Here is a 17,985-nt window from a genome sequence, read left to right as displayed (position 1 = left end):
TCATGAAGCCATCATAGGTCAAAGAACAAGGCTGAGTGAGGAGGAGGTGTGCAACCTGTGGGACATAATTCCGTCACGTGCTGACTTTGTCGGGGTGCCATTCGTGACCCGCTTGACAAATACCATGGTTGATCGACATGATATGGTATGTTATACTTACAAATGCAAATTAATAGTGTGAATTACTTAGTGTACAGTCCAATGATATGGTATGTTGTGTGGAATCTAGTCGATGATATATATGTTTTAGTGTAGAGTTCGATCACATGCTTATTAATTGATATGTTTTTCTTATTCAGAAATTGGCAAAGAGCATATCTGTGAGTTATGGTATCGAGCCTGATGAAGAAGGCTCAGCTGGACTACGCCTTACTGCAAGGGGCTCCGTCACAACCTGTACTTACCGCGTGGACACAAACGGTCGCACACACTTAAACTCGGTTGGGTGGAAGAAATTCCTTGATGGCAAGAATCTTCGTGTTGGACAGGCCATCCTAATTACTATCAGGAACACCAACCGCCCAGGCTTGAGGATGATGATTGTCTTCGATATCATCTAGAACTACATATGTGTGTGTGGCTATATCATCTAGAACTACATATGTGTGTGTGGCTATATCATCTAGAACTACATATGTGTGTGTGGCTATATCATCTAGAACTACATATGATGATTGTCGTCGATATCATCTAGAACTACATATGATGATGGCCGTTGATATGACCTTGTACTGCTTGAGGATGCATGTTGGCTATGCATGAAATTGTTATCTAGTACTCCCTTCGTTCCAAATTACTCGTCGTGGTTTGAACTAAAACCACGACGAGTAATTTGGAACGAAGGGAGTACTACCGTACCTAGTAATGGTTTATGAATTTGATATCTACTAGCAGTACCTAGTATCTAGTATCTGAAAGGAGAACTGAAATGGGAAAATGATGAAAGATATAGCAGTAGCGAGGGATGGCGAAATCGCTATAGCTAGTTAATAGTAGCGCGTTCCCAAAAAGCGCTGCTGATATCGTCAACAGTAGTAGCGCGGGTTAGGACCGCGCTACTACTATGAGTTAGCTGTAGCGCCTTATTAGTAGCGTGGCCACCCACGCTGCTGCTAGCCTAAAAACCCGCGCTGCTGCTAGCCTTTTCCCTAGTAGTGGCAGTTGGTGCCACGACGATCGAGGTATGTGCGACAGGTTCGTTGAGCTGGACGAAGATCGGCGCTTGAGCATTAAGCTCGAGGAGACCTTCGATGTTGAAACGGTACGCAACAACGACAAGTGTTTTTTTCGTAATTAAGCATGACTTCAACTATTTCAACATCTAATTTTCATATTTTACAATTAGACTAGCTTATCCCATGCCATGCAAGACGCTATGTCTTGAAGAGGATGGGTTTTGAAGACCATGAAAATTTTGAAACAAAGAAAATACACCTAAGGACCCATCATGATATGGGTTTTGAAGTAAATCTGTGCAATGCTCAGAGCGTAACCCATTTTGGTTGCCAAAATTGGGAAGCACTTTGCAAAATATATGGTTTTTATGAGGGTATGATTGTGACCATGGATCTTGGTGATCCTGACATCGAGCAATACAATATGGACATTTGGGTCCTTGTTGATACGCTTCCGATTGTACCGCTATGTGAGTTTCTCAAACATAGTTATTAACTAATTTATATTGTTTATTTCAAAATAGTTGGCAGCTTATTTCCATTGACAACTTATTTTGATTCTTCAAAGACTGTGCGGAAGATGGTAGACAAAACCCACTACACCGATGGCTCCGAATTAACTTATAAGGAGAAAAATCATCTGATCGCATTTTGTACTCTTCTTGAGGATTGCAATAACTATTATTGAACTCCTCCAAATTATGGTGAATACGTGCCACTAGTGCATGTGTTGAACCACAGTAACTTCTCTGGAGATACCCTGGTAAGATTTTTTACTATTACGACATCCGTGCATCTTTTGCATACTTCTAAAACTAGTACATCATTGCTAACTACGAAGTTATTACTATGTTTTTCAACAGAAACTCCCGATGGATTGTGTGCCTCATATGATGTATCTGAATGGTCGCCTTACAGTTCTGAACATACTACGAGGTAAATCTAGGGAGCTCACCTGTGCATATCGGATTTCTAAAACCGGTGAACACATGCTCATCAAAGAATGAAAAAAATGTTTGGACATTCGCAAGGAGGTTCTTGGAAGTAACATTCAGCGAAAGGAAAGAATTGGAGACAGGATAATCTCCATTCTCCATAATGGAGAGTCAGGGGCTATCTTGTTTTTTGCTATTTTACCTTAGAAAATGTAGTAGGTCCTAAGAGAATGTAGTAGGTCCTATGAGGTACAATATGTTTATTATGTGGTAATGTGTTAGAGTTGATAATGAGGAGTACTTTTGATTACGACTAGTGACCAATTTGCTATGTGATGTCATTGATGAAAACGATGATCTTGAGGAGGTGTTATATGACAATGATGTATTATGATGATAAGTTGTTAATGATATGATGATGATGATATTATTATATCATTGGGTGAAAGAACCACAGATTAGTTTCAAGTGGATGGGCATCCACTTGAAACTAGTCCATGGTTCTTTCACCCCGTGATGTAATAACTCATTATGATGTAAAAACAATCTCTAAATTCCTGTTGTATGAAAACTTGTGTAAAGGTGTATGAATACAACATGAAATAAAAATAAATAAAATACTAAATAATAGTAGTAGCGCGGGCAAGGAGAAGCGCTACTACTAATTACCAGTAGCTCTCCTCTGGAGAAGCGCTACTACTAAGTCAATTTAGTAGTAGCGTGGGTCTAGGCACACTACTGCTAAGCTTTAGCTGTAGCGCCGTATCAGTAGCGCTCCTGCCCGCGCTACTGATAGGCCTAAAACCCGCGCTGCTGCTAGGGTTTTCCCTAGTACTGAAATGTGGTTTTTCAATATAAGCAATGGGAACAACTGGATCAACATTGTAAATGATAGTTTCTTCTTTAGCTTTTACCGTTTCTTTAACTTCTTCCTTAGTTGGTGGATGATATTTAAACCACTTCTCCTTAGGGAGATCAACATGAGTAGCAAAAGATTCACAAAAGGAAGCTACTATCTCAGAGTCAAGTCCATATTTAGTGCTAAACATTTGAAAAGCATCGGTATTCATAAAAGATTTAACACAATCAAACTTAGGTTCAATACCTAACTCTTTACCTTCGTCGAGTTCCCAATCTTCAGAGTTGCGTTTAATTCTTTCTAAAAGATCCCACTGGAATTCAATAGTATTCTTCATAAAAGAACCAGTACAAGAAGTATCGAGCATGGATTGATCATTACGAGAAAGCCGAGCATAAAAGTTTTGAATAATAATTTCTCTTGAGAGCTCATGATTGGGGCATGAATATAACATTGAATTAAGCCTCTCCCAAGCTAGAGTGATACTTTCTCCTTCGCAAGGCCAAATATTATATATATATAATTCCGATCATGATGAACTAAATGCATAGGACATTTTTTTTGATGAAATTCCAATTTCAAACGATTCCAGTTCCAAGATCCAATATCATCGCATAGCCTATACAATGTCAATGCCTTTCCCTTCAAAGATAAGGGAAAACATTCTTCTTAGATTCATCTCCGGGCAAACCTGCAAGCTTAAACAATCCATAAATTTCATCCACATGCATATCAGGATGTTCAGTTCCATCTCCTGCGTAAGGATTAGCTAGCAGTTGTTCTAACATACCCGAAGGAATTTCATATTCAATATTTTCAGTAGGTGAAGTAGGTTGAGGGGCAACTAATTTTGGTTCTGGTTGAGGTGAAGATACCCCGACAAACCCCTCAAAGGATTGTTTTCCATAGTAGCAAGTGACAATAAATTCCAGCACGTATTAATAATGTTTCCTTACCAATTTCCACTTACCAAGAGCGCTTCACTCTCCGGCAATGGCGCCAGAAAATAGCCTTGATGACCCACAAGTATATAGGGTCAATTTTAGCCTTTTCGATAAGTAAGAGTGTCAAACCCAACGAGGAGAAGAAGGAAATGACAAGTGGTTTTCAGTAAGGTATTGTCTGCAAGTGCTAAAATTAAAAGTAGTGGAGTAGTTTGATAACAAGATAATTTGTAACCAGCAAGTAACGATAGTAGTAACAAAAGTGCAGCAAGGTAGCCAAATCCTTTTGAGGAAAAGGACAGGCCACAACGGTCTCTTATGATAAGAAAGGTGTTCTTGAGGGTACACGGGAATTTCATCTAGTCACTTTCATCATGTTCGCTTAATTTCGTGTTCGGTACTTTGATAATTTGATATGTGGGTAGACCGGTGCTTAGGTGCTGTTCTTAATAGAAAAAAAACCCTAATTATGATTAACCCTCTTGCAAGCATCCGCAACTATGAGAAAAGTATTAAGAATAAATTCTAACCATAGCATTAAACTTTTGGATCCAATCGGTCCCTTACAGAATAGCGCATAAACTGGAGTTTAAGCTTCTGTCACTCTCGCAACCCACCATCTAATAACTACCCCACAATGCATTCCCTTAGGCCCAAATATGGTGAAGTGTCATGTAGTAGACGTTAACATGACACCACTAAGAAAATGACAACATACATATCGTCAAAATATTGAACACATATCAAGTTCACATGATTACTTGCAACCGGATTTCTCCCATGACCTCAAGAACGGAAGTAACTACTCACAAATGATAAACATGCTAAAGATTAGAGGGGTTTTAAATAGCATAATGGATCTGAATGTATAATCTTCCACCAAATAAACCATATAGTAATCAACTACAAGATGTAATCAACACTACTAGTCACCCACAAGCACCAATCTATAATTTTGGTACAAATATTGAACACAAGAGATGAACTAGGGTTTGAGAGGAGTTGGTGCTGTTGAAGATGTTGATGAAGATATCCCTACCCAAGATGGAGAGTTGTTGGTGATGATGATGACGATGATTTCCCCCTCCGGGAGGGAAGTTCCCCCAGCGGAATCGCTCCACCGGAGGGCAAAAGTGCTCCTGCCAAAGTTCCGCCTAGAGGCGGCGGCGCTTCATCCCAAAAGTCCTATCTATATTTTCTCTAGGTCAAAATGACTTATATACCAGAAGAGGGGCACTACAGGTTGGCCGAGGAGGGCAGCACTCACCAGGGCGCGCCTGGGCCTCCTAGCACGCCCAGGTGGGTTGTGCCCACCTGGTGGCCCCCTTCTGGTACTTATTTGCTCCAATATTCATTAAATATTCCATAAAAATCCTCGGGAAGTTTCAGCTCATTTGGAGTTCTGCAGAATAGGGAGCTTGACGAAGCTTTCTCAGGTCCAGATTTCCAGCTGTCAGAATTCTCCTCGTTTGTGCATACCTTGCATATTATGAGAGAAAAGGTATTAGAATTACTCCAAAAGCATTATTATACAATAAAACAACATAAATAATAGTAGGAAAACATGATGCAAAATGGACGTATCAATACTAGGTAAGGTGAGCATGCCCATCGACATGCTCCTATGGGCAATGAAGAGACCAAGTCCGGCGCTGATGGGCAGAGGCAGCGGTGGGCAGACCACCACTATGTCGCTCCACCACAATCTACAGATCATGAAAACGCAGTAGAGGTGCACGAAGACGACGACGACCTACAGATCGTCGCATCGCCAGCAGTGCAGGCTCGCTGCCGTCCTCCTCCCTTCATCGTCATCGATGAAGACGAAGAAAAAGAGGAGGTGGAGGTGCAGCCAGATCCCACCCAACTAAAGGAAGAAGTATGACAATCAGGACACTTAGCAGGACAGACACCTGAGTGAATCCGAAACTATAAGTTTCATATTCAGTTTCATCAGTTATCCCCAGTGTCATTTATCTTTAGTGTTAGCAAGTTTTAGTTATTTTGAGACAGTAATGTGCTACCTATGTAATGCTACTTATGGTGCCTCCTATGTGAAGTACCTAGCTTTGTTCAGTGTTACCAAGTTTGTGTAATCCGTGTAATGTTACAACTAACTTCTCGGGACCATATTGCAGGTAGGGGATGCAACCACTTAGGATAAAAAAGACAGATAGAAACTTCATCAGGCCTAGATAATAAGGTTCTTAACTTAGCATCAGGGCCATTAAACATAACATTATCTTAGCGCATTACAGATCAGGGCCATTACAGCACCCCAGACCACAACAGAAATGATCTGAAACCATAGTCAGTTCTTAGGCAGATCATAGCTAATATTAGTACTGAGATGCATATTATCATCACACTCCTTCATTGCTAGGCCATTATATATATAGGCCTCATATTTACTTACCAACCATGGCTAAAAACTCCACTCCTTCATGACAGCTTCTTTGATATTGTCCAACTTTTCCTTGCACCCATGACCAACCTTCAGGAGCTCAGAAATGACTTGCTCCAGCTTCTTCTTCTTTTCTTTAAGGAGGCCAGTGTCCACTTGTATCTCCTTCATGGCCTTCCTAGTGTTTTTAATGATATCAGCTTGACTCTGCAGGATGCACCTCTATTCTTTCTTGAGCTTAAGCTTCTCCATTTGAGCCTCAATTTTTGCCTGCTCCTCAAGCTGATGCTTCTTCTCCTTAAGTTCATTTATTGCCCACATGGCAGGCCGATGCGTGCTCTATAGGCTAACAACACCCTACTCACGGCCGTTAGTGCCCGGGCCCGATCGGAACCAGGGCCAGGTCAGAACACCCGACCGACCGGCTGAACCACATCTCTCTCCCCAGAGCTGATCTCTCCTCTCTATCCCTAGGCGGCGGTGGTAATGTCGGCTGTGGATCCAAACTCTGGCTGCGCTTTGTTTGGCGGCCATCCTCCTGACGTTGTTGGGTGCCGCGGCGACCTGTCAGAGGTCAATACCTGGCTAGGCACCTCTAGCTTTGCGGCGCAACAACCTCAATCTGAGCCATCCCAGGAGTTGGCGGCGGCTCCACCACCATCGATGGCAAGAAGTGCACCTCGCGGCCGGTGCAAGATTCCTCGTGCTGGAGGCGGTAGGTACAACATCTCTTCCTCTTTTTCAGTTTTATTGACATTAGTAATTATGATGTACTAGTCGTCAACCCGCGCATCCGCACGGGCTAGTTCATTCAAGAATAATAAATTAATTGTAATAATTAGTATTACTCACTTTGATGTGTGAGCAATCAATATTTTTTGGCATTTTCTATCGGTATTAGTATTTTAATGCTACAACAACTTCTCTGTTAATCAACTCAGACAAAAACTCATATACCTTAACTAACAATGTATTCTAAGATTTCATGAATCGTTTTAGTTGGATTTAATGCATTTTATTATAATCACATAATAGGATGATTTTCTATGTTTTTTTAAAACAAAAACAATGCATGTATAGTTCTCGTCATATATATTTAATTCTAGTTTCTTAACCAAAATAATGCATGCATAGTTCTCGTCATATATATTTTTGTTGCGGGCCTCTCTTGTGCTAGTTAGCTATAATTATAGTTGTGAACCTATGAAACTGCATTTAAACAAATGGTAGTGGGGTTTTGTTGCTCCACTATCATATTTAAAGAATATATTATTTCTAACAGAGTATAATTCAATTCACGAATTAACGGAAAGAGTACATACTTGTTGAAGATGCAGAGCATGTGGTGTGAAGCTGTATTATATGGCATGTAACACAGGACATGTTTGATCCCACCGACAATAGTATATCTCAGGAGCTTTGAATTAATGTCTTGTTATAATGACTATAACAAATAAAAATAACGGTGCTTGCCATGTGCTTTTCCAATTTGTTTGTTCCCCACAATAAAGTATAGTAGGCCGAAGTATATGTGGAAGCCGATCCTGCAAGGCATGGGATGTGTTCTACGTAAGGAATACAAAGTAAATGCCAATAAAGTAGCAGTGTCACCTTGGTAGTATTTTAAATTTTGGGAAAAGCTTATATATAAGCTGCATTTGATAGTTGGTACTGACACCCCCTCAGTTCAATATGTGATAGAAATAGGCACACTTCTATTTTAAGTGATTTACAGGACAAAATCTAAAGATTGCTAGTGTTATTGCACTCATTATTTATAAAATAGACAACCATAAAAGGCTCTGTACACTTAATGATTATGATCAGCTTGGGCTCATCCATGACATATATAAAGCACTTGCAGATCCTACCAAAGAAACTATTAAAATGATACATATCTGAATTAAGAAAAAGTCAGGAGCCTTTCAGTACATATCATGTTTTAAAATAGCGCGCTATAGCGTTTAGAAGAGGTACGTCGCTAAGAGACATAGCCCTCAATCTAAAACCATGGTACATAGACATAAAAAAGGATAATCTCATGTGTAAATCGGATAATTAGGAAAAATCTTCAGAAGCAAATTGTCATAAATGACTAAGATCTTATTAACTATTGTAGGTGGAATGCCTACACCAGAAAAACTCACGGTAAAACAATTATCATTAGAATCTGTGAGGTAAAGGTAGAAGAAAAGAAGAACTGCATATAACTTCTAATTTGTTGTGTTATTTCTTCGACATCCAGTTGTAGACTGTAATGCATTTTTGCTGCAAACTGTACCTTCTACAATACTCAGTGATCCGAATTATTAAAGAAGATCAATGCAATAGTGGCTAAAAATGCAGTTCTATAAAATACATGAGAGACTTGGTTCGGCATTATCAACAAAATGTACAGACTGTGTATATACTTACACGGATTACATGCAAGGTTCCATGGAAGTATATGACAATCCTTCCTATTATGCTTTACCATTATGAGCTTCAGTAAATCAGGTCTTTGCAAGTTAATAATTCATCAGACACTTAAGAGTTAAGACTGCATTGCCAAACAGCAAGAAATAAGTTGGATTCACTTTGGTAGAGGAAAGTATTGGACCTCAGGAGAGAAAAATTATTTGTGGATGGACAGAGTGCCCCAACGCGGGTTGATCTCTCTACCATCGTAGTTTCCAATGGGCGTAACTGACCTCATTAAAGTCCAAACACTACGTTGCTGCTTGATGTATCTTGGTTGGTAATTCCGTCAAAACATGTCAAAGCTGCACCTGCCGTACATAGTTTCAGCTAAAATTAGAGTGCTTTCAGTCAACATGCGGCTATTAGGAAGTTCAGACAAAGGAGATTCAAATCTTCCATGCATACAGAACGATGGTGCTTGCATCTTGTCTTAGGATGGTAGCAAGAGGACTCTACATCGAGGGAGCATCCTGGGAATCTACCAGATACAGAAACGGTGAGGCGTAGGTATTCCACCTACATCGAGGGAGCATCAGTGGACCAGAGAGAAGTCACTGCCTTGTGAGGAAAGTGGCCGCCGACATGTGTTGCCAGTGAACCTTTGTTCGGCCGACATGTCGGTAAAGAGGAAATTAGTGCGGGAAAATGCATTCACTAATTTAGTTTCAGTTGATGAATACTCAAAAAGCGTACATTTCTATACAGTACTTCTACATAGGTAAATGTAGAACCGTCCAACTAAATTTATTGCAGATCTATCGATAAATACATAGACTACCCAGTTATTGTGTATAGATGCATCTTGCCAAAAATATCTAGAGCATGATATTCCTATTTCTTGAAACCTTATAAGATATGCAAAAGACATATTGTGTTTTCAGGGCAAGGATAGCAACCGCCCATGTGGATTCATATTGTAGATTATTAATATGCAACAAAATATTGTGAAAGGATCAAAGTTTCCAGATAGCCTAGAGGACAAACCTAAAACCCGAAAGATCACAGAAAAGCAGGTAATGCCAAAATGACTAATTTCCTCCATCAGCAACTTGTTTCCCTAGTCTGCATCTAAAATTTCCCACTGTACTATAGCAGACCAGTTGTAGGTAAAAGTATATGCAATGAGCAGAATGCTATTCAAGAATTATTTGAAACAGAAAATGAACTACACGTAAAAATATTCAATTCCAGCAGGCCCCATGAGGATTGATGTGCAATGCTTGTCCAAGCTCTCGAATCAGCAGTGCGCCTTTGCCCTTTCTCAAGGGATGTGGCACTTTAGCTGCCTTAAATACCCAGGTCTGGTGCCCTGGATGCCAAATCTGAAGAATCCAATGCCATCTTGGTGGAGCGTATCTGGAATGAACTCATTAGAAGGATATCGAATCAAGCCCTTGACCCACCCCAGATTGCTTCTCATTAGAAAAAAATCCATGTCATCTTGGTGCAGAGTATCTGGAATTGGGAAAATTCTCCAATTGTGCAATCAGTCCCTTGGATAGACGTAGAGTTTTATCCCTTGTTCACCCAACTTTCTTGTTTAGGGATTGACGTTTCTATTTTTAACTTGTGCTTCTGCACTTGTAGATACTTTCTCCCCCTAGTCGATAATACAGCGGCTGAGCTTCTATCAGTTACTGTCAAAATAAAAATATCCGAAGAGAAAAAACCATGCAAATAATAGAGAAACCATGTCATATAAACACTAATAGTCGTGCTGTCGAGGTCATGTGTCATTTTCAAGGCTCGTGTGGTGCACTATATATCATAGCTACCAATCATGATTTAGTGCAGAGTACCCTGCAAACTTAGAAGAGGGCTGCATGGTGGACATCTACGAAGTCCAGTTCATGCAATTCAAAGTGAACAATGTAGCTAAAACAATGTCACTTTCAATAGCACGTGTTTATGGAATTAGCCGAAAGAGTGCTTTCTGTGTCAACTGAAATTACAAACAGTAACAAAATATTGCAAACAGTAAATAGATAGAAGACAAATTATGTTATATGCTGACAGTGAAGAGATAAACAATGATTAGATGTTAGAAACGAAGAGGTTAACTGTCACCGGAAAAATATATGTTTTTATTATATATTAGCATTACTAATCTGTAACCTTATATTGCTGTATAAAATCGAATATAAAATCAAAACAATTTAGTTTCAGTTTTGTTTAGGTCAAGTACATCACGCATTCCAAATTATTGGACTGGAACAGTTCTAAATTCTGATTAAGGAGTAGACAACATCCAAATCCTCTCCATGAGAAACATCAACTAATTTCATTGGATAACACTCAAACAATAAATATTAATTAACTAAGGTAAAATGAAAAAACCGCTAAAGCCTGCACGTAACCATCAGCGTGAGCTGTTCTGACGGACGGAACGCGGCCCAATTAAACGGATTTTGTGGTGTGCTCCCTGATGAGATGCAGATCAGACCTCCTTCCCTAGTCCCTTCCTTTGGATCATAATCTAGTGAGGAGTATGATTGTAATTATAGATCGAAAAACTGATTTATTTTAGAGAAGGAAAATTTAGGATAAGGATTACCTACCTCCATAGTGGATGCGCGAGGGTAGTTCATCCACCCCGCAGCCTCTCCGACGATAACACAACCACTCAATCAGCTTCAACCTTCCGGCCATACACAATCTGTTCCGGTGCATCAACCATCTTCCGGCTGACAATTGTTTTACTAATTGTTCTGAAAATACATGGCGTTAGTTAAACCAAACATAACAGAGGAGGGTAATGGGAGAAATTTCTAGAAGGAGAACAGAGGAGACGCCGGACCAACGACGCTAGAGATCGCTAGAGGAGGACGATGACCTCCACGTAGGAAAGAAGAGGCAAGGCTTAAGATTTTTTTTCTTTCAGTGGCTTTGGAAAATAGTTCGGCCAAAGAGACTATATGAGTTCTTTTTTTTAGGATAGAGATGATTTAATTCATCCAAGGGCTACAGATTGCTAATGACCAGATTGGAATGTCAATTAGTTATTTTTCTAGGAAAAATGTGGAGCTCCTTTTATGTTGAAAAAAACGTGGGAGCTCCTTCAATCATTAAATCTCCACCGTAATAATTCGGTCCCACAAAAGATGAACGGCTCTTAATTTCTAATTAACGTGGAAATATTTAGGGAGTCTGTAATTAGTATAGAAAAGGTAAGGTATAGATAGATAGATAGATAGATAGATAGATTTTAGGTCAGTTTCCCACAATGTATGATAACAGAGTAATTGGAAATTGTCAGGAACTTTAACATTGTGCATTATTTATAATAATTCATTCAATCTTCGTCCAATATTGATGACCCAAAATGTAGAATTTGGTTTCATTTCTAAGCCAAAGATTCTGTGGTTAGAAATATGTACCAGTAATAAATATCATTTGGGACTCTGGTATCACTTATTCAGAGTGAGGGTTGCTGCTCTGATGATTATATGTACTATGTTAGTTCTGATCATAAAGGAATAGAGGGCTTAGAGAAATTATCTTCTGAAGATGATGAGCAACAGATGTTGCTCCACTCTCTAAATGAAAAGATGTGAACATAAGAGTTGTGAGAACAAATGAGCCATGTAATGCGGATGAAAACATAGATTTTTTTTATCATTGCATTAACACACAACAAAGTTGCACTAAGTTGGTGGATACAAGCATGGACAGAAAGGAGGAGCTTAAGAAAAGTATTCTTCAGAGAGAAGTTGACCTCAATCATTTGGAAGGTGACACTGATGTGTCAGAATTTCTGTTTGATTTAGATGGTAACAATGTGGAACTATAAGCAGTTTCTTCTTCTGATGGTGAAGCTAAAATAATGGCACAGAAACTGAAGCTGGTGAGAAATCCTGGTCCAACAATTAAATCACACAATGAGCCCAAGCTGATGAAAAATGTTTTCCTGGTGATGATGACATTAGTGATGAAGAAGATGAGATTGAAGGATCCTATAAACTACCAAGTGGTAGGAAGAGAAGGAATATGAAGTTGAAGGAAAGGGTATGGTTCGATGCCAAACTATCAGACCCAGAAGAACAGTTTTGTAAGGGATTGTGCTTCACCAGTGTTTATGCTATCTAAGCGTTTTGGATTGTTTCTAAATATTTGGAATCTGGTTTAATTTTATGAATCTGTGTAAATATTTGAGAAATCTTTGAATGTTAGGTTCCATTCTAACCTAACTTTCCTGATGAGAAATGGCAGCAAATTATCACAAGTTTCAACACACTCACACTGTGATCATTAACTACAACACATCTACAACCCGTACAAAGTAGTAAAATCTCACCACTCCTCACTATTACTTCTCCACTGCCACACAACACCTCCACTTAACTCCTCCACTTAACTACTACTCCAACATCTATCCACTTCACTTCTACCACACTCCATATCTCCAAGACCCCAGTCACAACTCTCTCCCTAGCTCCAACCATGGCTGGTTCTTCATCTTCCCCTGGCCCATGGATAAACCCTTTCCCAACTGCCAAGGGATGGGTTGCCATGCTTCTTGATTCAGCACACAGCGACCAAGAACTCTTCCTCGACTACATGAAGGTTTCCATGAGGTACACCAGTGTTCTTGGGCTGGTAGATGCTGCACAGGAAGTGAGGAAGAAGGCGACTAGTGAGGAGAAGCAACAAATGGAGCAGCGCTATGGAAAACCAGGTAAGGTGATCATGCCCATCGACATGCTCCTATGGGCAATGAAGGAGGCTGACTTCGGTGATGCTGGGCAGAGGAAGCAGTGGGCAGACCACAACTATGTCGCTTTCTACCTCTTGAGCACTGCGTTGGATTTCCCCGAAGAGGAGAGGATGATGCAGTAAAGTAGCGTAAGTATTTCCCTCAGTTTTAGAGAACCAAGGTATCAATCCAGTAGGAGATCATGCACGAGTCCCTCGTACCTACACAAAACGATAGCTACTCGCAACCAATGTGATTAGGGGTTGTCAATCCCTTCACGGTCACTTACGAGGGTGAGATCTGATAGAGATGATAAATAATATTTTTGGTATTTTTGATATAGAGATGCAAAGTGAAAAGGCAAAGGCAAAGTAAAAACAAAGCAAGTAATAAAGTAATGGAGATTGATATAATGCGAATAGACCCGGGGGCCATAGGTTTCACTAGTGGCTTCTCTCAAGAGCATACATATTCTACGGTGGGTGAACAAATTACTATTGAGCAATTGATAGGAAAGCGAATAATTATGATGTTATCTAGGTATGATCATGTGTATAGGCATCACGTCCGAGACAAGTAGATCGAAACGATTCTGCATCTACTACTATTACTCCACTCATCAACCGCTATCCAGCATGCATCTAGAGTATTAAGTAAAAAACAGAGTAACGCCTTAAGCAAGATGACATGATGTAGAGGGATAAATTCATGCAATATGATAAAAACCCCATCTTGTTATCCTCGATGGCAACAATACAATACGCGCCTTGCTGCCCCTGCTGTCACTGGGAAAGGACACCGCAAGATTGAACCCAAAGCTAAACACTTCTCCCATTGCAAGAACTACCAATCTAGTTGGCCAAACCAAACGGATAATTCGAAGAGACTTGCAAAGATAACTCAATCATACATAAAAGAATTCAGAGAAGATTCAAATATTATTCATAGATAAGCTGGATCATAAACCCACAATTCATCGGTCTCAGCAAACACACCGCAAAAAGAAGATTACATCGAATAGATCTCCACAAGAGAGGGGGAGAACATTGTATTGAGATCTAAAAAGAGAGAAGAAGCCATCTAGCTACTAGATATGGACCCGAAGGTTTGAAGTAAACTACTCACACTTCATCGGAGAGGCTATCTTGTTGATGTAGAAGCCCTTCGTGGTAGATGCCCCCTCCGGCGGAGCTCCGGAACAGGCCCCAAGATGGGATCTCGTGGATACAGAAAGTTGTGGCGGTGGAATTAGGTTTTTGGTTCCGTATTTGATCTGATGGGGGTACATAGGAGGAAGGAGTACGTCAGTGGAGCGACAGGGGGCCCATGAGGCAGGGGGCACGCCCTAGGGGGGGGTCTCCCACCCTCGTGACCGCCTCTTTTGTTCCTTGGAGCAGGGTCCAAGTCTCCTGGATCACGTTCGGTGAGAAAATCACGTTCCCGAAGGTTTCATTCCGTTTGGACTCCGTTTGATATTATGTTTCTTCGAAATACTAAAATAGGCAAAAAACAACAATTCTGGGCTGGGCCTCCGGTTAATAGGTTAGTCCCAAAAATAATATGAAAGTGGAAAATAAAGCCCAATATAGTCCAAAACAGTAGATAAAGTAGCATGGAGCAATAAAAAATAAAGCCCAATATAGTCCAAAACAGTAGATAAAGTATCAAGCATCCCCAAGCTTAATTCCTGCTCGTCCTCGAGTAGGTAAATGATAAAAAAAAAATTTTGATCCGGAGTGATACTTTGGCATAATTTCAATGTAAATCTTCTTAATTGTGGCATGAATATTCAGATTCGAAAGATTCAAGACAAAAGTTTATTTTAACATAAAAGTAATTATACTTCAAGCATACAAATCATAACAATCATGTCTTCTCAAAATAACTTGGCCAAAAGAAAGTTATCCCTACAAAATCATATAGTCTGGCTAAGCTCTATCTTTATCACACAAAGTATTTAATCATGCACAACCCCGATGACGAGCCAAGCAATTGTTTCATACTTTAATAATCTCAGACTTTTTCAACTTTCACGCAATACATGAGCGTGAGCCATGGACATAGCACTATAGGTGGAATAGAATGGTGGTTGTGGAGAAGACAAAAAGGAGAAGATAGTCTCACATCAACTAGGCGTATCAACGGGCTATGGCGATGCCCATCAATAGATATCGATGTGAGTGAGTAGGGATTGCCATGCAACGGATGCACTAGAGCTATAAGTATATGAAAGCTCAACAAAAGAAACTAAGTGGGTGTGCATCCAACTTGCTTACTCACGAAGACCTAGGGCACTTTTGAGGAAGCCCATCATTGGAATATACAAGTCAAGTTCTATAATGAAACATTCCCACTAGTATGAAAGTGACAACATATGAGACTCTCTATCATGAAGATCATGGTGCTACTTTGAAGCACAAGTGTGGTAAAAGGATAGTAGCATTGTCTCTTCTCTCTTTTTCTCTCATTTTTTTATTATTTGGGCATTTTCTCTTTTTTTATGGTCACTCCTTTTTTTCGTCCGGAGTCTCATCCCGACTTATGGGGGAATCATAGTCTCCATCATCCTTTCCTCACTGGGACAATGCTCTAATAGTGATGATCATCACACTTTTATTTTTCTTACAACTCAACAATTACAACTCAATACTTAGAACAAAATATGACTTTATATGAATACCTCCGGCGTTGTACCAGGATATGCTATGAATCAAGAGTGACATGTATGAAAGAATTATGAACAGTGGCTTTGCCCCAAATACAATGTCAACTACATGTTCATGCAAAAAGCAATATGACAAAAGTAATGTGTGTCATATGAATGGAACGGTGGAAAGTTGCATGGAAATATATCTCGGAAAAGATAATATCGTCGGAAGTCATAGAACTTACACTCGATGTTCAGTTTGGTGCTAAAACATTAAAAATACGGATTTATGATCATTCAACTTGCGTTTTCGTGCAAATACGGTCACTTCGCTTGTATACAGCTACATGGCATGTTCACTTGGCGTGCCGGCTTGGCGGAGGCCCACATGTCAGTGGCCGGGAGTGCACAAAGTGTCCGGTGACTATAGCATGTCAGATTTTTCTGCAGAAAAGACGCTCACAATTTACTTAATTGCATGAAAACCCTCAAATATAATGGGAAAAAATGGAGCATACGGGGTTCGAACCCTCACCTGTTAATAAAACAGGTTACATCCATCCAACTTGTGCTCGTTGCCTTTGAACATGCACAACTAAAACTTATTTAATTACAAAGAAAAGCCCCAACGCACAGATTGAATGACAAGGGATCCAGCGCTGCAGTCAACGCTACCAAGTTTGTCTCGGTCAATCAAATAAATGGACCCACCTGCCAGTGGGCCAATCAGGAATTACTAACCCGGACGCATTGGTATTTTGCAGAAAAAACGTAGACACCTTACGATATCCGAACCTAGAGCCGCGAAGCGCAGAACCTAACCGCTACACCACGTACGTATTCATGTCCGCAAAGTGAGACGCTAAATTATATATGTTGGAGACGGCGACTACTCTATGAAAACGCTAAATTATATATATGGACGTTTTTAAACCATATTTAGACATTAATTCATTTGGAATTTTCGAGCGAAAAAGACTGGAATTGCCAAGATATTTTGAAAGCCAGATTTTTTGGCGACTTCCCAAAAAAATGAATAAAAAATTTCGCTCATGAAGAAGTTTTGTACGTTATGGGTTAAATATTACTATACATTTTGATGCGGTTTCTTTAGTTTGAATTTTTTTGACGAACAAAGCCGAGTTTCGTATATCCGGCTTTCTGTCCGTACCCAGAAAAAAGGAATCTAAACAAAATCTGCGTCTAATATAAAGCCAAGCGTGCCTCCAAGTAGACATGGAGTGTTGTTGGTGCAGTGGTTTGCTAGGGCGTGCACAGATACGTCTGAATATGAGCGAAGTGACTGTATTTGCACGAGAATGCAAGTTGAGTGAACACAAATCCGTATTTTTAAAATTTTAGCACCAAACTGAACATCGAGCGGAAGTTATATGACTCCCGGTGATATTACCTCATCTCGGAATGGCTATGAAAATGCCATGATAGGTAGGTATGGTGGCTGTTTTGAGGAAGGTATATGGTGGGTGTATGATACCGGCGAAAGGTGCGCGGTATTAGAGAGGCTAGCAATGGTGGAAGGGTGAGAGTGCGTATAATCCATGGACTCAACATTAATCAAAAGAACTCATGCACTTGTTGCAAAAATTTAGAAGTTATCAAAAAACAAAGCATTACACGCATACTCCTAGGGGGATAGATTGGTAGGAAAAGACCATCGTTCGTCCCCGACTGCCACTCATAAGGAAGACAATCAATAAATAAAATTATGCTCCGACTTCATCACAAAGCGGTTCACCATACGTGCATGCTACGGGAATCACAAACTTCAACACAAGAATTCTTTAAATTCATAATCACCCCAACTAGCATTGCTTTGATATTATCACCTCCATATCTCAAAACAATTA

Source organism: Triticum aestivum, chromosome 5B (assembly GCF_018294505.1).
Source record: "Triticum aestivum cultivar Chinese Spring chromosome 5B, IWGSC CS RefSeq v2.1, whole genome shotgun sequence".
In the NCBI taxonomy this organism is placed as follows: Eukaryota; Viridiplantae; Streptophyta; class Magnoliopsida; order Poales; family Poaceae; genus Triticum; species Triticum aestivum.
The sequence above is the reverse complement of the archived record's forward strand: the minus strand, read 5'-3'. Positions refer to the sequence as shown.